This window comes from Rhinopithecus roxellana, chromosome 15 (genome assembly GCF_007565055.1).
Source record: "Rhinopithecus roxellana isolate Shanxi Qingling chromosome 15, ASM756505v1, whole genome shotgun sequence".
In the NCBI taxonomy this organism is placed as follows: domain Eukaryota; kingdom Metazoa; phylum Chordata; class Mammalia; order Primates; family Cercopithecidae; genus Rhinopithecus; species Rhinopithecus roxellana.
Genome location: NC_044563.1, coordinates 55,935,207 through 55,959,712, shown reverse-complemented (window position 1 = coordinate 55,959,712; position 24,506 = coordinate 55,935,207). Strand labels below are relative to the sequence as shown.

Sequence of the window (24,506 nt, the reverse complement as noted above, 5' to 3'; positions counted from 1 at the left end):
AAAAAAAAAAAAAGAGTGACAGTGTTTTGCTCTGCTTTTGCTGTGTACAGAGTCTCTGTGGCATCATCCACAAGCACACGCCTCTCCCTCCCATGTCTGCAGGTTGGCTGGGGGCAGCTGGCATGGGCTGGACTCATGGATCCCAGGCTCCTGGTTGGATTTGGACCCGCTCCATAGATGACTCCTTCTAGCCTGGAACCAGCACTCCCTAGGCCATGCTCTTCTCACCACCAAGCCAACCTGTGCCATAGGATGAGCCATGAATGTGGATGAAGGAAGCCCACAAGTACTCTCCCTCTCCCGACCCCAGGCCACCTGGCGGATGCTGGCTTCCCAGAATCTTTTTTTTTTTTTTTTCTGAGACAGAGTTTCACTGTTGTTGCCCAGGCTGGAGTGCAATGGCGCTGTCTCGCCTCACTGCAACCTCGGCCTTTTGGGTTCAAGCGATTCTTGTGTCTCAGCCTTCCAAGTAGCTGGGACTACAGGCGCCCACCACCACACCCAATTAATTTTTGTATTTTTAGTAGAGACGGGTTTCACCATGTTGGCCGGGCTGGTCTCGAACTCCTGACCTCAAGTGGTCCACCCACCTTGACCTCCCAAAGTGCTGGGATTGCAGGCGTGAGGCACTGCGCCTGGCCAGAACCATTTTTTGAGATCCCTCATCCTGGTTCTGGACACATCTCGGGGGAGGGCAGGGCAGGGCAGAGGCCGTCATCACCATTTCCCATTTCTCACTGGTTACAATGAGACTAAAGGGCCCTGCTTCCACCACCAGGGTGCTTTTAGAAAGGCCTTTCTGAGAAGACACATGAACAGGGGGTCTCAGCAGAGCAGCCCAGCCCAGCTGTTTCTAGAACGCCCTGTGAGGCTAGATCTTCCAGGCAAGGGTGGGGTGAGGGGACCAAATAGTAGCAGGCCTGTCATCAGAGCACCTGGGCCTGGCTATCAGACTCACCTCCTCCACTTAACCCACCGAGGGACTCCAGGGAAGTCACTCAGCCTCTGGGATCCTTAGTTTCATCATCTGCAAAACAGGAAAGCCACGAAACCACTCCTTCTCAATTTTACTGAGAAATAACATTGTAAGAAATTGTATTGGTTGAACAAGCACCTACTGTGTGCCAGGCAGTTTCTGTGCCTATGCATGAGACAGGCATTGCTCTGCAGATGAGCACACTGGGCCAGGTCTGTCAGGTAATTCATGCAAGATCTCTCTGTCAGTGAGTGGGCCTGGCTGCAAACCCTGGGTCTGTGGGCTGCTGGAACCTCTGCCCACTACCCAGGGTAGGGTATGTCCTCCTCCTCCCCCTCAGTTACCTCAGGGGAGGTGTTGTTATTTTACAGGGCTCAGGGAGCAGGCCTGGGGCACCATGGAGAGACAGGAGGTGTCTTTCCTGGGTGCACGTAACAAAATGCCACCCGTCATGTCTACTGAGGGCGTCACGTCTGAAAGGCTGCTTTCAACCCTCAGTTGTTTAATCATGGTGGTGGCTGCTCAGGAGACAATGTTTGTGTTTCTCAGGCCTCTTGCAGCTCCAGGAGAGAAGAAACCCAACCCCAACCAGCTTCAACACCAGAGAAACTGACTGGTTCCCGCAGGAGAAACCGGGGTAACTCGTGGCCCTACTGCACTCAGGAGGGCTCCGGGCTGGTGCTGGGGCCCTGGGCCCCTGGAGACGCTGTGCTGTCTCAAACTCACTTCTGCTTCTTCCTGCTATCTTTGAACTCACCTGGGCCTCATTTCTCCCCATTGGGATGCAGCCACTAACAGCCCCAGTTAGAAATTCCAGTCAAATGAGACCTCTGTCTCCTAGGGCTTCTGAATCAGTCCCAGGGAAGGCGGCTGATTGGCTTTGTTTGAGTCCTGCGCTCTCCCTTTGATGCACATCTGTTATTGCCACGGGAAAGGGGCTCTGGGCATGGCCGGGTGCAGTGCCTGTCACCAGAAGAGGAGGCATAGGAGGCAGTGGGCCAAAGGGGCATTTGTGTCAGGATGGCAGTTTCTTCTACAGTTGGGCTTCTGCTTCTCTGATATGTGTACGTCAGTGTCTCTGCACCTGGGAGAAGAGGGGAAGCATTGTCTGAGTTTCATCCCATCACACACACACACATAGGGCCAGAGACCTACCATGCTCAGTGCCCCCACTGTACACATGTAGAAACTGATGCTGACAGAAGGGTCGTACATCACGTGGTTAGTGGTGCAGGAGACAGAAATCAGGTCTCCTGACATCCAGGCATAAGCCATGCAGTTATTTGTCACTGGTTCTGAAGCCTTTCTGAGCAGGCCAGTGAGGCAGCTTTTTAGTAGCACCAATTCCTCCCATCCCAGAACATAAAGACCCTTTGGAGTGTGACTCCATGCAAAGGCGAAGGCTCTGTCCCCACCCCTCCCTCTAGGCTGACCTCATGACTTGCTTGACTAGTAGATGTGGCCTGTATTCTGCTGCCCAGGACTTGGGGCCTTGCAGCTTCTGCCTTCATCCTGTTGGGGCCCAGCCCAGCTGCAAGGTCAGAAGCCCAGGCTGGGGCAGAGAGAGGCCTTTGCTGTATCGGCTGGCCCATCAGTCACATGCAGCTGCGCGAGCCAGCGCCGCAAGGTCAGCAGAGCTGCTGGGCCAGCCCACAGAAGCAGGAGAGTCCATTATGGCTTTAAGCTACTAAATCTTGACAAGGTTTATTATGTAGCAATAGAGACAAGCAGCAGCCAGGCTTAAAGAGTGAAAAAGCTAAAAAAAAAAAAAAAAAAAAAAAAAAATGCAATTATTTGTCTAATGTCATTTCAGAATCTTAGAATCTTATAGTTGGGCCACCCCCTCTCATAACCTGGAGGTTCTGGCCACCAGAGCCTTGTAATGCCTCTGCTGATCTGGGGGCAGCATGTGGTCAGTGATGGCTCTGTCATCCGCTGCTTTGTCCCCAGTACTGCACCAGGGCTGGACAGTAATTCCTACAAAGTTGCCAAACGAATGCGTGAATGTTATCCAGCCTCTGCTTGCATACCCCCAAGGATGGGAGCTCACTCCCTTCAGGATGGTGTCTTCCATTATGAATGGCTCTGTCTTGGAAAAGATCCTCCTCCGTCTAGAGCAGATCCTGTGATTCCCTCAGGGGTCCTGGCTGTCCTCCTGGGGTCCCCTCTTATATAGGATAGCCTTAGGCACATCACAATGGTCCCTAGCGTTACAAAGCAGCACAACCTCACTTAATAACAAGTATTTTTATGTACTTGTTATTTTATATATGTACAGTTATTTATATATGTACAGTATTTTCTATTTGTGTCCCCGGACACAGATATAACCCTAAGGGAAGTGCTTCCACCTGGCCCTAAAACAAGCATGGGCTCTGCATCACACAGTTCGGGGTTGCAACTCAAAAGCAACCTCTGTTTGGCCTTGGAAAAGACGCTTCATGTCTCTGATCCTCAGTTTTTTCACCCGAAAAATAGGAGGAGTGAAATTTACTGCCTGGGTTGCTGTGGGGCTTAAAGGGGAGATGATGTATGTAAAATGCTCAGCACGTAATCGGTCCTTGATAAAGGTTAGTTCCTTTTCTGCCAGGTACATAAACAGTTCCAGATGGAGAACTCATCTGTACTTAGCATTCATGTCTATATAAATAATGTGCAGGTGGGAGAGGAATTGTCAGGTGACTGGGGAAGTGGGAGGGCATTCCCAGCAGGGGAACAGTGTAAGCAAAGACAAGAAGGAGAAGTTTGCTTTCAGAGAAGGGTAAGTGGGTGGTTCGGTACTGGTGGCATGAAGAACAATAGGAGGGAGAATAATGAGAGAGGAAGCCAGGCCCATGCCATGGGGGGCCTTCAGTGCTGGGCTAGGGAGCTTGGGCTTTGCCAAGGGAGACATGGAGGAGGTCTGAAGAGGGAAGGGGTAAGGTCAGGTTTGGGATTCAAGTCTGGGGCAGGTCTGGGATTGGATGGGGAGATGAGGGGAGATGGAGCTCCTGGAAGCCTATGAGGGGAAAGTTGGGGTAGCAGCAGGAATGACTTGGGCTAGTGGATGGGAGGGACAGCCTGGCCACTGAGGCAGCAGCTGAGCCATCTGCATGGGCACACCTGTGGTGGGAAGCAGGGCCCTTGGTCATCTGGTCTAGCGCCTCTGCTCTGCATCTTCAGTGCCAAGCCCTGTTGGGAAGAGCACTTTTTCTGTCCTTTTCAATCTAGGAACAGACCTGAGAGGGAGAAGACCTGGGCTAGATCTGTAGCCAGAAGGATGCTGGGTAGACCAGAGGGGAACTGACTTACCTGTCTGTCTGGTGGGGATTCAGAGAAGTCCCTCTCAAGGTCCGCTTGCTCATTTTATTAACCATCCCAGACCTCAAGCTGAGGTTTCCAGTTTTCTAAGCCCTGCCACAGTTATGGGTGGGCTCCTTTGAGCCTCGCCACTGGCTTGAGAGGGAGGCTGGGCAGAGGTGTTTAGCTCTGTTGTTAAGATGGGGAGACCTAGGCCCAGAGAGGACAAGTGACTTACCCAAGATCACACAGCAAGTGCATGGCAGAGCTACCCTGGAACCCAGTTCTCCTGCCTGTCACTCACATCCTAGTCCCTTTCCATGGCACTGAGGGACAGGCAGGACGTTCTCACTTACCTGCTCTGGGTGAAGAGTGAGGAGAGCCAGAGAGAGGTTGACAGCCATCAGCAGACAACACTTAACCCAAACTGACAATTTAATTGTGAAAATGTGGACGAGCTATAGTTATATGCAAGGAAATCCAGACAGTCTGGGCCACTGGGGAGCCTCGGCCAGCACCCCAGTTGTCAGGGAAACGGGAGAGGGTTGTGGATGATGTCACTAGACTCCAAGCCGAGGCTGAGGTATGGGGGTGGGCTCTCCATCCACCTCTTTGGGGCTGTAGGCTCTCATCCTCATGTTTAACCCCTTCTCTTACAGATGGGAAAATGAGAGCTCCAGGGGGAGGCGGTGACTTGCCCAAGGTCACACAGAGAGTCAGTGCCTGAGCTATCCTTGTTCAGGGTGCCATGTTGATTCACCTAGCCAGGCTGCAGGCCCTTGAGGACAGGCTGGGTCAGAGTCACCTGAGTCCTCAAGCCCAGCACAGGGCCTTGAGAAGGGCAGATGCTCAACTCTGTGGTAAGAGCTGCTCCATCCCTTTTAAAAAAACAGGGAGTGTGGGAGGTGACACTGTTGACTTTCTAGCAGCCTTAGATGAGCAGGAATCCTGAGCAGGCATGCAGAGCTGTCACTGGTTCAGGGATCATTGAGCTCAGAGATGGCAGGTCACCAGGCCAAGGTCAACCAGCAGGTTGGGGCAGTGCTGGGCTGACCCTGAGTTCAGGACTCCTAGGGGTCAAGTCACCTCTCATGCCGCACAGATAGGACATCTTCTATAATCCTTACCTGGGAGGAGTCATGTCTCTCACTGCCATTCCCCTTAACCCTGGTGCAGGGGTCTGGGCCTAGACAAGCTCCCACTGTCTGAAGCATTTTCGCAGAATCCCCAGGTTCTGACTTGAAGCTAAACATCGACCCACCCAAAGCATCAATAACAATGACAATGACCAACCTGAGCACAACCCCTACTATGCACTAGGCTCTGGGCTACCACTGCATTGCCCTTATCTCAAATATCTACAACTCTATAGGCTGGGATTATTGTTTTCACTTTGAAGTCTGGAAAAATGAGGCTCTGGGAGGTCCCTTGCCCACCTGCACACAGCCAGAAAGTGAAGAAGCTGGGTCTTGAACCCCAGGCCACTCTGCATCCAAACACCATGATTGCCTTTTCCCCTGGCTAGCGGATCATTCCCACAATGGCCTGAGTGCTTACGGGAGGGGGCAGCTGAGTTTTTGCCTGCCCAACCTCTCTTTCACTTCTAATGATAACAACACCCCTCCCTGCCATCCCCCAACTTTATGAAGTTCTGATGGGGTTCTCAGGCACAGAACCCAGTCCCCTGATAGAAGGCCTGGCCTTGTGGAGAATTCTATCTTCCTAGCCACATAATTGGTCCAGGAAGAGTATATGACCCAACTGGACCAAATAGAGCTATTTCCCTGTGATGTATGAATGGGTTCTGGAAGAAAGGAGTCAGCCCCACTTTGGAATGCAAGTTCCAAAGGCGTGATCCCCAGAGCTTCCTACCCTGTATTCCCTGCCATGTGAGGAAGACAAGGACAATGAAGAAGGAAAAGAAGAAACAGGTAGTGGGGTGGAGATGGGGTGCCATTTGAGTCCCCGAGCCTGTCCTTCCCAATTATGGGGCCAGTGAATCCATGTTTCCTTAGGATCATCAGAATAGGGTCTCTATCTACTCTCTTGCAATTAGAGCAATCCTATTTCCACTGCAATGTGTTGAGTCCTATGCTGTTGTTACAGGGAGTACAAAATTAATAAAGGTTCCTGTTCTCTAAGACTTAACAGTCTAGTCAGGGAACAGCGGGGTGGCAATAGGCAACAGGTTCTAGACCCTGCTCTGTCTCAGACGTGCTGTGTGATCCTTCCCCTCTCTGGGCTATAGCTTCCCCATCTTTAGCATGGAGGTGTGTTGAAGCAGGAGAGGGAGAACATTGGGCTCAGTGTTCTGCAACATTCTCTCCAGATCGACACAAGTACCTTTAAAAAAAATCTTGATATTTGCAAACTATGCATCTGACAAAGGTCTAATGTCCAGAAGCTATAAGAAACTCAAACAGATCAACAAGCAAAAAAAAACCCCATTTAAAAATGAGCAAAAGGCTGGGTATAGTGGCTTATGCCTCTAATCCCAGCACTTTGAGAGGCCAAGGTAGGAGATATCACTTGAGCTGAGGAGGTTGAGATCAGCCTGGGCAACATGGTGAGACCTCATCTCAATTTTTTTTTTTTTTTTTTTTTTTTTTTTGAGACGGAGTCTCTTTCTGTCGCCCAGGCTGGAGTGCAGTGGCCGGATCTCAGCTCACTGCAAGCTCTGCCTCCCGGGTTCACGCCATTCTCCTGCCTCAGCCTCCTGAGTAGCTGGGACTACAGGCGCCCACCACCTCGCCCGGCTAGTTTTTTTTATTTTTTAGTAGAGACGGGGTTTCGCCGTGTTAGCCAGGATGGTCTCGATCTCCTGATCTCGTGATCCACCCGTCTCGGCCTCCCAGAGTGCTGGGATTACAGGTTTGAGCCACCGTGCCCAGCCCTCATCTCAATTTTTAAAAAGTAATAATTAAAACAATTTTTAAGTTAAAAAAATGAGCAAAAGACATGAACAGATGCTTCTTAAAAGAAGACATACATGTGGCCAAAAAGGAACGAAAAATGTTCAACATCACTAATCATTAGAGAAATGCAAAACAAAACCACAGTAAGATACAGTCTTATACCAGTCAGAATGGGTATTATTAAAAAGTCAAAAACAACAGATGTTGGTGAGGTTGTGGAGAAAAGAGTATGTGTATGCACCACTGGTGAGAATGTAAACTAGTTCAGCCACTGTGGAAAGCAGTCTAGAGATGTCTCAAAAAACTTAAATAGAACTACCATTTGACACAGCAATCCCATTATTGGTTACATACCCAGATGAATATAAATTATTCTACCATAAAGACACAGGCACACGTATGTTTATTGCAGCCCTATTCACAATAGCAAAGATACGGAATCAATCTAGATGCTCATCAACAGTGGACTGGATAAAGAAAATGTGGTACATATACACCATGGAATACTATGCAGCTATAAAAAATGAGATCATGGCCTTTGCAGCAACATGGATGGAACTGGAGGCCATAAGCCTACGTGAATTAATGCAGAAACAGGAAACTAAATACTGTTCTCACTTTTAGGTGGGAGCTAAACATTGAGTACACATGGACACGAAGAGAACAATAGACATGGGGGCCTATCTGAAGGTGGATTAGGGAAGGAGGGTAAGGACTAATATTACACTGATTACCTGGGTGACAAAATTATCTATACACCAAACTCCCATAACGTGCAATTTACCCGTGTAACAAACCTGTACATGTACCACTTGAACCTGTAAGTTGGAAAGGAAAGATATTTGAGATATAACTTCTATACCACACATTCACCCTGTTACAGCGTATCGTTCAGTGGTTTTTAGTATATTTACAAAGTTGCACAACCATCACTACTTTCTAATTTCAGAACATTTTCATCCATCACCCCAAAAATCAATCCCATACCCATTAGCAGTCACTTTTCATTCCACCCACCACTCCAGCCCCTAGAAACTGCTAATTCTTTTTGTCTCTATGGATTTTCCTATTCTGGACAGTTCAAGTTCATTTTCATGTTTATGTTGTAGCATGCATCAAACTCCTTCATTTCCTCATGGTTGGTTAATATTTTATTGTATGGATATACCACATTTTGTTGACTTGTTCATCAGTTGAGGGACATTTGGGTTGTTTCTACTTTTTGGCTATTACAAATAATGCTTCTATGAACATTCACGTGCCAAGTGTTTGTATGAAATACATGCTTTCAGTTCTCTTGTATATGTACCTAGGGATGGAACTGCTGGATCATATGGTAACTATATGACTTTAAGGGAACTGTCAAGCTGTTCTCTGTAGTGGCTGTATTTTTTTTTTTTTTTTTTTTTTTTTTTTTTTTTTTTTTTTTGAGACGGAGTTTCACTCTTGTTGCCCAGGCTGCAATGGCACAATCTCGGCTCACTGCAACTTCTGCCTCCTGGGTTGAAGCGATTCTCCTGCCTCAGCCTCCCAAGTAGTTAGGATTACAGGTGCCTGCCACAATGCCTGGCTAAATTTTTTTGTTTTTTGTTTTGTTTTTTGTTTTTGTTTTGAGACAGAGTCTCACTCTGTTGCCCGGACTGGAGTGCAATGGCGCAATCTCGACTCACTGCAACATCCAACTCCCGGGTTTGAGCAATTCTCCTACCTCAGCCTCCCGAGTAGCTGGGATTACAGGCACCTGCCACCACGCCCAGCTAACTTTTTTTGTATTTTTAGTAGAGACTGGGTTTCACCATGTTGGCCAGACTGGTCTCAAACCCCTGATCTCACGTGATCTGCCTACCTTGGCCTCCCAAAGTGCTGGGATTACAGGTATGAGCCACTACACCTGGCCCAATTTGTTGTATTTTTAGTAGAAACGGGGTTTCACCATGTTGGCCAGGCTGGTCTCGAACCCCTGACCTTTCGTGATCCACCTGCCTCAGCCTCCCAAAGTGCTGGGATTACAGGCATGAGCCACTGTGCCCAGCTGTGGCTGTCCTATTTTACATTATGAGAGTTCCAATTTTTGCACGTTCTTGACAACACTTGTTAATTTGGTATTTTTCATTATAACCATCCTGGTAAGTGTGAATGGCATATCACATGGTGGTTTTGATTTGCATTTCCCCAGTGAGTAATGGTGTGGCGTATCTTTTTAAGTGCTTATTGGCTATTTGTATATCTTCTTTGGAGAAATACCTGTTCAAATATTTTGCCCACTTAAAAATTAAGTTATTTGTCCTTTTCTTGTTGAGTTGCAAAGAGTTCTTTATGTATTCCAGTTACTAGAATACTTCATGTGCAAGTATTTCCTCCCATTCTGTGGGTTGTTCACTTTCTTGATAATATCCTTTGAAACACAACATTTTTAATTTTGATGAAGTTCAATTTCTCTATTTTTTCATTCAGTTGCTTGTGCTTTTGGCACCATGTAGAAAAAACCATTGTCTACTTCAAGGTCACAAGGATTTACATCTATGTTTTCTCGTAAGGATTTTCTAGTTTTAGCTGGAACAGCATCACTTGTTTAAAAAAAAAAAAACACCTATTATTTCTCCACTAGATGTCTTGGCACTCTTGTCAATAATCAATTGACCAGGCTAGGCATGGTCACAATATATCACACAGTAATCCCAGCAATTTGGGAGGCCAAGATGAGAAGATTGCTTGAGATTAGGGGGTCTGAAACCAGCCTGGGCAACATAATGAGACCCCTGTCTCTACAAAATTTTAAAAAAGAAAATTAGCTGAAGGTGGTAGTGTGCACCCGTGGTTCCAGCCACTAGGGAGACTGAGGCAGGAGGATCACTTGAGCCCAGGAGATTGACATTGCAGTGAGCGGTGATCGTGCCATTGCATCCAGCCTGGGCAACAGAACAAGACTCTGCTTCTTTAAAGAAAAATAAAAGTCAATGGCCATAGATGTATGGGTTTATTGACACAATTGCTTGTTAAGTGACACCTAGGAAGTAAGTTACAGTAGGGTCCGTGTAGTCAACACCATGTAAGGGGTGTGGCAGAGGGAAGAGGATGAATGAGAAATTTGGAGTCCTGCAGACCTTTGTTTCCATTCCAGATCCACTGTAACCCAGACAACCTGTTTCATTTTGCCTTTTAAGAAGTGACACAATATATCACACAGAACACATTGTCATAAAAAACACAAACATCAGAATGTCCCTGAGCCTCAGTTTCCTCCTCTGTCATGTCTAAGCCCCAGAGCTGGTGTGAGGCCTAGGCTTGGGGGCGGGGGACAGCGGGGAGAAGAAGGATATTCCAGATGGGGTCAAGGGCACTGGTAAGAGCTGGAGGCTGGAAAGTGCAGGGATGTGACATGGGGACACAGTGAGGAGCCTGCAGGCCAGGGGTGGTGTTGACAGGTTGCCTCTCCTGTCCTGCATGTGGTGAAAAAACAAGACTCTGGCACCTGAGTCACAGCTCAGAAGACACCTGGAGAGCCTCATAGTATAGTCAGGCCCTCCAGGTATGAGCCTCCCTCACCCCCGTGGCGGGGTGGCCGTGAGCATGCTGCAGGGATGCTGTTGGTGATGTCAAGTCTAGGGCTGGGAAGTAGTTAGGGGCCAGCTGGGGGCTTCTGTTTCTTGTTTTGTGTGTGAGTGAGTGAGATGTGCAGGTCAAGGAGAAGATAGTGCCTGAGGAAGGTAAGAGGAAGCCTGTTTGTTGGGCACCTCCTGTTTGCCAGAAGGCACTTTGTGGTCTTCATCTCAGCTTCCAACCACCCAGAGAAACAGGAGTTATAAGGTTCATTCCCATTCCACATGACAGGAGCCTGAGTCAGATGGGAGGACACATTTGCCCAAGCTCACCCAGTCAGCAGGTGACAGGGCTGGGATTTGAACCCAGTTCCATCTGTCCTGAAGCACATGCTTTTCTATAATGCCAGGTTACCCTAGAGAAGAGCGAGAAAGAGGAGGGGGGTGAGATACAGGGAGGCCCAGCAGAGAGACAGTCACACAGAGGACAATCAAGAGAGGCAGAAATGAAAAACAAGAGTGGAAAAGCGTGAGGCCCTGGCCTGGCCGAGGCCTGGAACAGGTCCTCAGGGAGCAGCCGAGGGCGGGGACGGCCGGAAACCGGCTCACCGAACCTGGAGCCAAGAACCATGCTTTGCCTGAGACATGGTGGAAAAGCTCTCACCTCAAGATACTAGTAGGGGAAACTGGCGTAGGGGGGAGCAGGGTCTGCCTGGGAAGAGGACAGCGGGGTCGGATGGCCAGGAGCTGCCAAGCAGGCCCATCATCTGGCTCAAGTAACCGCTGCGGCTGCCGGGCTGGCAGGCCCTCGCTGCTGGCCGTGCAGAGCGGCAGGCCCAGAGGCCAGGATGCAGGCAGCGATGACCAGGCCTTCCTGGAATGCGGGTTTTTCTTAGGACAAACCCCTTCACGTGGCCTGCAAGTAGGGTGGCTGTATAGTTTACTGTTTCATCTGGGACAAGTAAAAGTGTGAGGGGACAACAGGCATACATGGGTATGTATGGGCCTAACTTCTAAGGTCCTGCTTGGCCAGGCCTAGCTTGTTTCTGGGGCAGCCTCTAGGCTCTCTGCCCTCTGCCCTCACTGCCAGGCCTCAGCCGACCCTTGGGGCCTCCACATTATCTGGAATACCTGTCTGTGTCATCTCCACACCTCTCCATACCCCTTAATCGTTCCTACAACACCCTCAAAGCTCCTCCAGCAGAGCCAGCGCTCTCTCAAGCTATTCAAGACACTGTGAGCTTTCCCTTTGTGGCGCTGATCGCAATAATGAAATAAATTCTTAATTGTGTGCTTGATTGTTTCAAAGTCTGTCTCACTCCCTAAGGGCAGACTGGGTCTGGCTTGTCCACTGCTGCATCCTGCTCAACCAGCCCAAAGGCCCTGAAGCACACACTGAATAAACCAACCCCCAGCCCCATGCACTGCCACAGAGGTGTGTGCCCACCCTGGGAACTTTTTTCTTTTCTTTTTCTTTTTCTTTTTTTTTTTTTTTTTTTTGAGATGGAGTCTCGCTCTGTTGCCTAGGCTGGAGTACACTGGCATGATCTCGGCTCACTGCCACCTCTGCCACCCCAGTTCCAGCAACTCTCCTGCCTCAGCCTCCCGAGTAGCTGGGATTACAGGTGCCGGCCAACATGCCTGGCTAATTTTTTGTATTTTTAGTAGAGACAGGGTTTCACCATGTCGGCCAGGCTGGTCTTGAACTCCTGACCTCAGGTGATCTGCCCGCCTTGGCCTCCCAAAGTGCTGGGATTACAAGCGTGAGCCACCGTGCCTGGCCCACCCTGGTATTTTTGTTTTGTTTTGTTTTGTTTTTTCCTATACAAAGAAAGGAAAGGAAGGAGCTAGTCCTAAAAAAACAAAAAACCTCTTGGGCACAATTCATACTTCTGATTTCTTCCACAGACATTGAGCCCCTTCAGGAAGGGACGGTACTCCCTTCTCTTCCCCAGCCTAGCTGTGGACCTGAATCAAGCTTAGGCTGAGCTTGATGAGTGACTGCAACATTGAATATCACCATGGTGGGTCACAGAAAGTCAGAACAGGAAGGAACCCTAGAGGTCATGAGATATGCAAGTGCTGAATGCAGACCCTGGAGTGTTGTAGGCACACAAAAAATTAATGTTCCTTCCTTTACAGGTCATCTTATCCAACCACCATCTTTTTCTTTAAGTTTTTTAAGTGTACAGTTCACTTTAGCATATTCACAAAGTTGTGCAATCATCTTACTACCAAATCCCAGAACATTGTCATCACCACATAGGAAACCACATACCTAGTAGCAGTTATGTCCCCCTGTCCCCTTCCCTCAGCCCCTGGCAACCACCAATTATCCCATTTTAAAAACAGAGAAACTGAGGCCCAGGGAGGGGCAGTGCCTTATTAATGTCACATCGCCAATGGCAGAGCCAGGCTAGAGCCCGGGCCTCCTGACGCCCCACCTGCTACAGTGAGGCCACAGGTCTGAGTTCTGTCTGGCACCCTCAGCATACTCTGGGGCCTGACATGCAAGAGGGGGTGGGCAAAGGCCTCTCCCGGGTAAGAAGTGACTGTACCATCTGTAACTGTGCCCTTAAAGTCCAGAGCATGCCGTTCCCAGAATGGAGCCGAGGGTTGTGAGGAGCAGGAGACACATGGAGGGAACATTTCTACCCTGTGCCTTGCTTCTACGAAGCCAGCGTCCTTCCAGGACTGGGAACACCCTTCCCCCAGGTGACCCTGGGCTTCCTCCTCACCTCTCCAGCATCCTCTCAAAGGCTCCCTTCTCAGTGAGGCCTGCCCTGACCACCCTGTTTAAAACTGCCAACAGGCTGGGTAGAGAGGCTCATACCTGTAATTCCAGCACTTTGGGAGGCCGAGATAGGAGGATTGCTTGAGCCCAGAAGGTTGAGGCTGCTGTGAGCCATGATCGCAGCACTGCACCCTAGCCTGGGTGACGGAGAGAGATCCTGTCTCGAAAAAAAAAAAAACCCAAATCCTAAAAAACAAAAATCGCTGCAAATAGACCCTGTGCCTCCCCACTGGCACTCTCTATCCCCCCACCCCCACCCATGGTGGTTTCCTCCATAGTGCGTCCTGCATCCTTTCCTTCTCTACCTGGTGATTGTCTTCCCCACCACAGCAGCTCCATGCAAGCAGAGGTTTTGTCTGCTTTGCTTTCTGCTCTACCCCAGCTCCTAGAATAGTGCCTGCTATATAGAAGGTGTTTTGTAAACACTGAATGGATGGATGGATGGATGGATGGATGGATGGATGGATGGATGGATGGGATGGCTATCGTTGCATTTGATTCTTACCAGCAATGATCAGGGGAACAGCTATCATGCCTGTTTTTTAGATGGCAAGATGAGATCCATCTGGGAGCTAGAGGCAGGCTATGGTCTTCCTTGACCTTGGTCCTGTCAGGGGATCCTGGAGCAGAGCAAGGTGGGCATGAGGAAGCAGGGGCTAGGCTTCCAGGTTCTACCATTGATTTTAGGGCCCAGAAACCAGAGCTACTTTCAGAATCCAGCCTTTACTTCTTCCTGCAGTAATTCAGCAGCTTTCACTTTCCATGCCTTAGCCAAAATGGAAAAAGAAAGGAAGAAAAAAGGCAGTGCTATTTTTTCAAATGGACTTATCTCTGTGAGCTCCAACGTGGAAACTGCTGTCCATGATGTCACGGGCCCCAAGGCCTCTGGGCAGCGTTACTGACACTTTATACGGCAGGCTGGGCACAGGGTCCCCACTCCTGTTTCTAGAGCTCTGTAAGCACCACGGGCAGATGGTGGCTCCATTGACAAGCCTGGGCCCAGATCTCCAGAGCCAGGATGGAGCCAGGCACTGGGCAGGCAGGGGGCAGGCTGATAGCCTAGTGGAGCACCTCGCTCTATTGTCCAAAGGTCTTCGACATCCACCACTCACAGGGTCTGTGGCAGACCACAGGGTGAGCACTCTGGTCTGTGTCTTTCCGTGGGGAGCGTCAGAGTAGTGTAGTGCTCTGCCCACGGTCACATACACAGTCTGGGAGTGATGGACTTTGTGTTGAACCCTGTCCTCTGATTCTAAATTCTATGGTTTGCTAGAGAGGAGAAGGCATGGCTCTTGCCCAAGAGAAGCTGGCAGTCTGAGAAAGGCTGTAAGGAAGCCACTTGATCAAGTCTAAGTCTTCATTTTACAGTTGAAGACACCAAGGCTCAGAAAGGAGCAGGGACTGGTCCAAGGTCACACAGCCAATCCACAGCCCAGACAGTGCTGGACGCAGTCTCTAGATTCCTGGCTGGGAGTATTTTCTACAAGATCCTGTGCTTAAACAGTTCCATTTGGCAGAAGCTCTGCGGTTCCGGAAGAGACTCCAGGCCTTTCCAGAATCCGGTCTAAGGCTGTCTTCCAGGATCTGCTGTCAAGGCCTACTCCTTAGGGAGCAGCTGTTGGCAAATGAAGGAGAGATATTGATTATGTCTGGGGTTTCGGGGAGGGTGGTTTGGGGAGGTGAGGGGGATGGGGAAGAGCAGTGGAAGTTTCTCTGAAAAACGAAAAGCGTATTTGTTTTGACTTTTGCTTATCTGTATGTTATAATTCTTCTGTGGTTATATAATCAACATTTCATATTTGAAAGGGATAAACTGTTTAATTAGGCAGGGTCTGGGCATCCAGGATTGTCTCAGCTCTGACAGGCTGTGTGAATTTGGTGAGATCCCCCCGTCTCTCTGGGCCTTTCTTAGAAATGCTGGTATTGTTGCCCTGTGAGAGGTAAATGAATCACAGGGCTCCCTGGCTCAGGAAACAGCCATCCGGCCTATTCATGATGTTAACCTGTGTAAAGAAAGAAAGCAGCAACCAAGCTGTGAGGTCCCGAGAAAAGCCAAGGTTCAGAGAAGCCCACTGTGGCCGTGTGTAGGTCCAGTGCTGTCTGGAAGGTCAGGGAGATTGTCTGAGACCCATGCCTGTCCCAGTCCCCGCAGAGAGCCCCCTGCATGGGTGGAGACCATTCTTCAGGCTTCACCAAAGTCTGCATGAAGCACCTCTCGACTAGCATTGCTTGTCCCTTTTCCTCAGGTCCCAGAGCCCTGGCTCCCAGGAGGGAAGGAGACTGAGGAGGGGACAAGAGCATTCCTGTCAGTAGAAAGGCAGAGTGCCCAGTGTCAGTGCTAAGTGTTGTGAGGAGGCATCATCTTGAGTGACATGGTTAGGGCCAGCCTGTCAGACCTCTCTAGGTGTCTGGAGAAAGGTCAATGTCAGAAGCTGCCAGGTGAGGGCCGGACTCCAGGCTGAGACCTGCTGCCCAGTGAAAGAGCTAAATTATTTCAATACATGTGCAGTGCGTGGCACAGTGCCTGGCATAAAAGCAGTGGACAATAAAAACTGCCCAGCGAAAGTTAACTGTGCCCTAACTGGACAGCAGGGTGGAGGCGTGAGTGCAGAGAGGGAGAAGAACTCGATCCTGGCCCATCTGCCTGGCGGGCCCCTGTCTTCGGAAGGCAGGCTCGGCTCGCACCCACTTTCTTGCCTCTGACCCACACCACAATCTCTGTCACTCGTGGGCACTGAGGGAGCACCTAGCTTCCTGTTCTGAGCTGTGGTGTCACTTTCTGGTCTTCCCCTGATCTCTAGGCCTGAGGAATCCATGGCTTCCCACCCCTGAATTATCCCCAGCTCCCACCACCCATCCCTCGCTTCCCACCAACACTGGGCTGGACCTCCAAGGCCAGGAATTAGAGGTCGGGTTGGGACCCCTGAATGTCAGGGCTGGAAGACCTCCAGTGAGTGCCTTGCTTGCCACTCCTCCAGGGATATACATGTCAGGGAACTGAGGCCCAAAGAGGAAGCTGCCCCTTTGCACAGCCAGTGAGTCTGTGGCTGTTTCTCCAGCCTCCTCTGCTCTCTGGGGGCCCCCAGAGCCTCTGGGAGACCATACGTCCCCCCACCCCCTCACGGCTACACCTCACCTGGTCTTTGCTCTGTGGCTCTGTCTGGGATAATTCTCACCAAGCAGGGTCAGCCCCTGGGGAGCAGGCCGCTAATGAGCTTCAGATGCCGGGGCCAGACTCAGTCTTGCAGCAGGCGGATGCTCAGATGCTTTGGCTGATTGAGGATGTCTGGCCAGTGGATATGGCTCAGAGAGGACACCTCCCCTCCCTTCACAGGTTACCCCACTCCTGACTTGCACTAGGCACAGCAGGTGCCAGTGTTTAACCCCCCAAACCCCAGCTAGGGCAGCTGTTTCAAGTTCTGGAAAAGGACAAACTGGAGGACAAATGCATTTCCATCACTTGGGAACTTAGTTCTTCTTCTCCCAGGACTTTTCTGGGTCCTAAGCTGGTGTTTCCACCAAGGTGGCAGCAGGAAGGGGGAAGAGAGAGGGACAAGCTGCTTTCTGATACCCAATCATGCACGCTCTGGGCTGGGCACAAACGTCATCTTCTCCAACCCTCACAGGAACCCCACAAAGTGAGAACTGTCACCAAGCCCTTCACAGGAGGAAACGGAGGCTCAGAGAGGGGAGATGATTTGCTCAAGGTTACACAGCCCGAGTGGCCAAACCAGGGTTCCAGCCCACGTCTGTCAGAGCCCACACTCCACCTGCAACACGCTAGGATGTTTCTAGAAGACCAGAATGGTATATTGTGATCTCCAAGCTTTGTGAATGGTGAGGGCCTGTGGCCACATGGGTTTCAGACACTCAGGCTGTCTCTGCAGCTGACTCACTCCCTGATCTTGACAAGGCAGCAGATTTCACATCTACAAAACAGGGATCATCATCGCAAGTTCAGGTGAGGTAATGCTAACTGCCATCATCACATTCTCAACCATGCCCAGAACACATTCTGGGAGCCAGACTCACTGCTGGAGGCTTTTTGTCGGGGAGTTTTAAAAACCGTAGATTCCAAAGCTCTGTTGCCTACTAGCTGTGTGACCCTGGCCAAGTTACTGTGCCTCTCTGTGCCTGCATTTCCTCATCTCGGGAAATAAATGAAGATAATATTAGTTCCTATCTCAGAGTCAGTGAGGAGTTAGGTGTGTTATAAAGGGATTAGAAGGATACCTGGCACAGGTGGCGCATCTAGCACATGTGTTAGCTAATGCTGGGCTCAACCTTGTGAGACACGTGTTATTTTCCCCAAAGCAGCAATGTGGAAACTGAAGTCATGCAGCACAGTGATTCTCCAACTGAGTGTGCACAGTCATCTGGAGAGTTTGTTAAAACCCTGAGGGCTGGGCCCACCCCAGAGTTTCTGGAGCAGTAAGTCTGGGTTGGGGCCTGAGAATGTGCATTTCTAGCATGTTCCAGGTCACGCTGACGCTGCTGGTGTGGGGCCCACACTCAGAGATCCTCTGCTCTGGTGGGCCTGAGTATGGCTCCTGGTATGCGGGGGCCAGCTAGTTCCACACGTGATTCGGTGAGTGAGCAGGTGAGTGGGCGCACAGAACAGAAAGGATGTTGGACTAGTGATCCTTCATGGCTCTCTCTCTCCTCTCTCAGCACCAAGGGTTGTGGCTCATCCCCTTCACATCTTCTTTGAACCTGAATTGGGAAGATCCCCACCACACTGTCCCCCACACCCCATGGCAGAGGGCAGCGTGCTTGCTGTGGCCACAGGCTGCATAAAGGGGCCTGTGTGCCGGCTGCTCACCTCCCAGTGTGTGCCCAGTGGTTTTCTATTTCAGTTGCTGTAAAAATATCACCTTTGATCTCAGCTTGTGGCTCTTAAAAAAAAAAAAGAAGAAACCACCAACAGGCTGGGTTTTCATTCTCCCCTGGCCCCACCCTGCTCTCACCTTAGCTCCCAGCTCTTTCCCCTCCTTCCATTCCACCCCACTTACCCTCTCCTCTTTGCATCTCAGCACCCTGGATCCGGGGCACCTTGGGAATCCGTGGGCCCTTCTCTCTCTGTGTGTCACCCCTTGCCCCCGTGCGGGGCTGCCTGCAGGAAGAACAGTATAAATAAGGGTGTGTGTGGAGGAAGACCACCCTCTCCCCTCCTCCCTGTCTCCCTGCCCCTTCCCCTCTGCTCCAAGGTCCCCTGCTTGGCCAGGTCCAGGCCTCTTCTCCAGCGCTGTCAAGCACATGGTACCCATCATAGCCCTGCATCTGTGGAGGCTTGGGTCCTCCCAGAGTAGAAAGAGAAGAGCGAGGGGGCCTAAATATTTAGATCACATCATCTACTCAGGGATCCCTCAGCAGCCCAGAGATGCCTGGAGGAGTGGTCTTCAGGCCTGATGGTTCCAATATCCCACCTCCTGGCTCAGCAGGCAGACAGACAACCCTCTCTCCTTGACCCGAAGCCCCCTGCCCACCCCCCAACACACACACACGTTTCCTTTCAGTAAACTCTGGGGAGAGGCACATGCAGCCCCCCTGCTCCCCTAGGGTGGTCCTGCATACTCTGGCCTCTGTGACCTGACATTCTTTTTTTTTCTTTTCTTTTTTTTTTTTTTGAGGCAGAGTCTTACTCTGTCACCCAGGCTGGCTGGAGTGCAGCGGCGCGATCTCTGCCTCCCAGGTTCAAGCGATTCTCATGCTTCAGCCTCCCAAGTAGCTGGGATTACAGGCATGCCATCACACCTGGCTAATTTTGTAGTTTTAGTAGAGATGGGGTTTTGCCATATTGGCCAGGCTGGTCTTGAACTCCTGACCTCAAGTGATCTGCCCGCCTTGACGTCCCAAAGTGCCGGGATTGCAGGCGTGAGCCACCCCGTGCCTCGCCTCCCTGACATTCTTGAGCCTACTTGCTCCACACAGGCCTCTTAGCCACAGCCCTTCCGGTTGGAAAGTCACCTTCTCACTTACCGGAGCCCTTCCTGCCCTGCCACTCCCCTGTCCAGTGAGGTCCTCTCCAAGGGTCCCAGCGCTGGCAGAGGGACCAGAGAATCCCACCACTTCCCTAAGAAGTTTCTTGGCTGACAGGCATTTTGTGCCAATGGAGGGAGCAAGTAAGCCTTGAACCTCTGACTCACACCAGGCTTTGAGCTGTTATGGTGTCTTTTTTTGGCTTCGGCTTTTACAGAAAGACAAAATACCACTCATTCAACAAACGCTTTACAGGTCATCTGCATCAGGCCCTGTGCTGACACGGCCACTCCTCAGAGAACCCTCCCTCACACTCTTGTGGGTGGAGACACAGATGTGTGCAGGGGTCAGGCATCCAAGCGACAGGGAGTGCAGGGGTTGGGGGCACTTGGAGGGGTGACTGCCTGGAGGCAGAGGTGGTGGTGCAGAAACTGCAAGGCCTGGAATGTGCAGGAAGCTGGGGCAGCCCCAGCTGGAATGAGCAGCTTCCAATGGAGCCATGGCTGGAGTGTTCATGGAGTGAGGAGGGCCTGAGGAGAGGTGAGTGGGGAGGGGTCAGGCCTCAGAGAGCCCAGGTGGCAGGTAAAGAGTTCAGCCATTGCTCCCAGGGCCTGGGACTGTGGCTGTGGGACTGTCCCTGGGGAAGGCCTGTCTGGAGGCACAGAAGGCCTGGGCAGAGGATGTAAGGTCCTGGGTGTGTGTCCAGGCCACAGCCTTGTTTAGCAGTAACCACAGTCCGCCAGGGCCCAGACTGAGCTCCTTGCAGACCAGTCCGCAGCCCTGGGCTAGGCAGAGGGTGCAGCCAGTGTGACCACTACTGGGCAGGGGGTTCAGGAGGCAGGCTTGACTCATCAGTGTCCCCAGGCCCCAGCGCGCGGGTAGGGCAGAGCAGACGCCAGTAGAAGTGTGTTGTGGAGTGAAAGAAGCTTTACAAACGCTTCCAGCGACCGACTGAAGGTATTTCTTCCTGCCCACACATCCTCAGACCTGGGAATAAGGAAAAGTGAGGCTCCAGCCAGCTCCTGAAGGCGCAGGACACAGCTGAAAGGAATTTGGAAAAGGGCCACTGGGCAAAAGTCCCTCCAGGGCTTCACAGTCTCAGTTTCCTCATCTTGAAGTCAGGGTGTGTGTGGGGTGGAAAGGGGTGGGGAGGAAGAGAGAGCCAGAGCGAGAGAGAGAGCGACAGAGAGCGCAACGGAAATTGGCTGGACTGATCTGCACCGCTGGATCTGCACCGCTGGTAGCATTGTGATGGAGGCCAGCACAGCCACTACCTTCCGCTCTCCTACGGGGGACAGGGGGCGGTGGTGGGGAGCTCCCAGTTCTCTCTGGCAGGCAAGAAGGCAGACCTTGTGACCCCTTTTTCACCAGGGGGGCATGCCAAACACATTGGCTACATGTCCCAAGGACACTGAGTCACGAAGGTGGAAGGGCTCCATGGAATCCGTTTCTCGGAGTGGGTCTGGCACCCCTGTTTCCCACAAAGGCTTCTCGGGGAGCCTAGAACCCATGGACCGTGGACGCAGAGGCGAAGCACGGGAAACCGTGCCTGGAGCCCCACGTGTTGGGAGGCCCATTCGGTGAACCCGAGTCGGTGGGTTCCGCCCAGGATTCAGTAGCTAAACCAAGAAACTGCAAATCTGACCCAGCCCTGACCGAAAAGTCAGGCCAAAGCCTCGCAATGTTAGTTACCCTCCCACAAAGCCAGACATCCAGGAACCCAGGGTTACCCAGGCTGCGCAATCATAATGACGATGATGATGGTGATGTGATGTTTGGAACATCAAACGCGTTAGGGAATTCCACACATGATTCAGGGAGAATTCTCCTGCCCGGGATCCCAGCCTACCGCCCCCAGCTCCCGGTCTGCAGTTCTCCGCGTTCCCGCCCCAGCTCCCAGGTCCAGTGTAAACTCGTGGTCCCTGCGTCTGCAGAAAGGCACATTTCCCCGCTGCAGCGCGGACTGGCTGCGTTCTCCCTGCGTCCAGATCCAGGGCTCGCGGGCTACAGAGCGAGTCTCGGTGTCCCACTGTGCGGATACAGGATCGGATACCGGAGGCGAGCCCAAAGTGCACAGGTCATTGCGTGGGTCCTGTTCAGCCGGGACGCAAATGCGCAGGCTCTAGGGCGCCTCCTATTCTACTTACAAAGCGAAACGAAAAGCACGGCTCGTTGGTCTAGGGGTATGATTCTCGCTTAGGGTGCGAGAGGTCCCGGGTTCAAATCCCGGACGAGCCCTTATTTTCCTTCTCTTCCTTTTCTCATCTCAGTACCCTAAATAACAGCACTTACCGAACTGGAAGAATTTTTTATATAGCAGTGCTATTTTTAGATAGCTCGCTCGTTTTCAATCGTCGTTCCGACCTCTTCGAATTGTGCCAGATCCCATTTCGCGTTCATTAGGACTGTAGAACGCCAAGTTACGCGTGCCAAGCAGTTAAAAGAAAAGAGGGGCTCGTCCGGGATTTGAACCCGGGACCTCTCGGACCCAAACCGAGAATCATACCCCTAGACCAACGAGCCAGCTATTCAAAGAGCTCGCTTTGAATTTACTAGAGTCGAAGGCAGCTGCAAGAGTGTGGCGCAGCGCATGCGAGAAATAGTCGGGTGGGGCGTGGTTTCTGTGCACAGAAATCCACGCGATCCCCTTGAACACGCAGGGATTCAGGCCTGCTAGTGTCCCCCGACTTTGCTCCTAAGAACGTACCGCGCCCGCATTCTACCCGGAAACCCTTTCCTCCCTGCCCCTCAACTCCTGTCCCCGCGAACCCTCAATCACCGGCGGGACACACCCCCGCCTTGGAATCCCAGATCTATGCTTCCCGCCTCCAGCGCCCGGGCAGGGGCTGCCTCAGGCTCGGCATACAGCAAGTGCTTAATCAATTCAGGCCGAATGCTGGACACAGTGCATCGACCCCAAAAGCGATGTGTCAGTCCAGGGCCGGAGCGGAGGGTGCGCAGGCCGCCGACGTGGGCGACACAGAAGGGACGATGTGAGCGAGGCAAGGGCGGCCTCAACCCTGCAGGGGCGGGGCAGCGACTTAAGGACCGAGGCTTTCCGCAGCTCCCCCAAAATGGAGACCTCTTGGCCGCGCGGCGGAGGGAGCACGGAGCCTGGAGCACCGGGTGCTAAAATAGCAGCGCGAGTGCGCGCGAGGGTCTGGCGCAGAGGGCAAGCAATGTGCCTGGCTCTGCAGGTTGTTCTTATTTTTTGCATTAACGAACATTGCCCCGAAACACTCACCTATAGATTACCTTTCGTCCTTCCTCTTCCTTCAGGGTCAACCCCAACCTCCTGGAGTCCTCTGTTCTCTTCCCATTCCAGCGACTCAGACTGGAACCTCTGCGGGGACAGGAGCTAAGTTGGCCCTTTCCCTATGCTCAGGGTATGGAGCAGCGCTTGCCTTCGAAGAATTAACACAAATAATCAGCAATGATTTCACACGCCATCTCTTACTGAACTCTCTCAATAACCTCTCAAGGTAAGAAATGCCCCCATTTACTGGTAAGCAAAGGGGTCAGAGAGGTTAAGTGTGTTACTCAAGGTCACACAGCTTCACATGGCAAAACTGGGACTGAAATTAAGGTGTCAGTGATCTCCCACTGCCTGCCTTGCTTTCCCCCTTATACATTTTCATTTACCCATTTACATTATATTTATATTCACATTTGTTTTCCAGGAAGTATCTGAAATTGTGTGGAAACAATGTATAAAGCAAAGGGCAGTTCCCGACATTCATGTGTTCCTGAGTCACTAACCCCCAAATAACTTCTGGCTCTGCTGCTTTTCACTGCTTCTGAAAATGACATTACTTCAGCTTGTCCCAGCAAGGCCTCCATTTTATGTACATTCCTGTCTGAATACTTGAGAAGGACTCACAGAGTGCGCCAACAGCTTTGCGGTTTCTGAAGTGCTTTTAAGTTGCACGTGAGGAGGAATGAACCCGAAGGGAGGTAAAAATATCTTTAGATATTAAGCGTCTTACCATGTGCCAAGCACGATATAAGGCATTTTACATATTTTCTTACTGAATCTCTCAACATCAACATCCAGGTTAAGGGTGTTTTATAGTTATCCCCATTTCACAGATAAGGAAGCTTGAGGTCACAGAAGAGGAGTGACTTGCCCAAGGGCACATATTCTGTAATTGTTGGAATTGGGGTTATTCATTTATTCAGCTGACTCTGGTGCCAGAGTCCATGCTAGGGGCTGAAGAATCTAGGTGAGGAGGACCCAGCCTCTACAACTGGATCTGTCTGATCTCACATGGAGCTCTCTCCACCACACCAGAGCCTTTGAAAAACTGCTTTCCTGGCTGGGTGTGGTGGTTCACACCTGTAATCCCTGGAGGCTGAGGAGGGTGGATCACCTGAGGTCAGGAGTTTGAGACCAGCCTGGCCAACATGGTGAAACCCCGTCTCTACTAAAAATACAAAAATTAGCTGGGCATAGTTGCAGGCGCCTGTAATCCCTGCTACTCAGGAGGCTGAGGCAGGAGAATCACTTGAACCTGGGAGGTGGAGGTTGCAATGAGCCGAGATCACGCCCCACACAGGAGCAGGGAGGCCACAGGGCATCCAGTGGAGTAGGGCAAACCTCAGGCAGAGGTTCTCAAAACACACGGGCTCCAGTGGAGGGGCTGAGGACAGCTCTCTAGGTTTGCCTCAGGACCCAGCTACACCCCAGATGTGCTGCTGGGTGAACCAGGCTTTCTCCTCTGTAGGCTAGGGGCCATCAGGAGATCATGACAATTGTCAGTCATTCCCACTGCCCACGGCCCACCATCTTTTGCCCAGATTATGCTGGCATCCTGACTTTTTTTTTTTTTTAATGGAATCTTACTCTGTCTCCCGGGCTAGAGTGCAGTGGCATGATCTTGGCTCACTGCAACCTGCGCCTCCTGGGTTTAAGCCATTCTCCTACCTCAGCCTCCCAAGTAGCTGGGATTACAGGTGCATGCCACAGCACCCAGCTAATTTTTATATTTTTAATAGAGACTAGGTTTCGCCATATTGGCTAGGCT

General features: G+C 51.2%; 1 protein-coding gene, 1 long non-coding RNA gene and 2 other non-coding genes across 6 annotated transcripts in view; 2 read left to right on the top strand and 2 right to left on the bottom strand.

The window, feature by feature from the left end:
* Window positions 1-22,153, bottom strand: part of WNT11 (Wnt family member 11) — a 49,830-nt gene extending 27,677 nt beyond the window's left edge. For 2 of the 3 annotated variants that reach the window (XM_030918436.1, XM_030918438.1), the window contains exons 1-4: window positions 21,775-22,153; window positions 18,516-18,616; window positions 1,734-2,060; window positions 959-1,027 (exon numbers count right to left, since the gene is read on the bottom strand). The gene's annotated coding sequence lies outside the window, so the exon portion shown is untranslated. Of the gene's footprint in view, window positions 1-958; window positions 1,028-1,733; window positions 2,061-17,273; window positions 17,433-18,325; window positions 18,399-18,515; window positions 18,617-21,774 lie in introns of all 3 variants that reach the window. The other variant, XM_030918437.1, reaches the window with a different exon arrangement.
* TRNAP-AGG lies at window positions 21,649-21,720 on the top strand. The gene has a single exon. It is a non-coding gene; the product is annotated as a tRNA-Pro (tRNA).
* TRNAP-UGG lies at window positions 21,934-22,005 on the bottom strand. Its single transcript has one exon. It is a non-coding gene; the product is annotated as a tRNA-Pro (tRNA).
* Window positions 22,154-22,338: 185 nt separating the features above from the next.
* LOC115893611 lies at window positions 22,339-23,424 on the top strand. The gene is made up of 3 exons (XR_004053685.1): window positions 22,339-22,679; window positions 22,762-22,964; window positions 23,163-23,424. It is a non-coding gene; the product is annotated as an uncharacterized LOC115893611 (long non-coding RNA).
* Window positions 23,425-24,506: the final 1,082 nt, after the last annotated feature.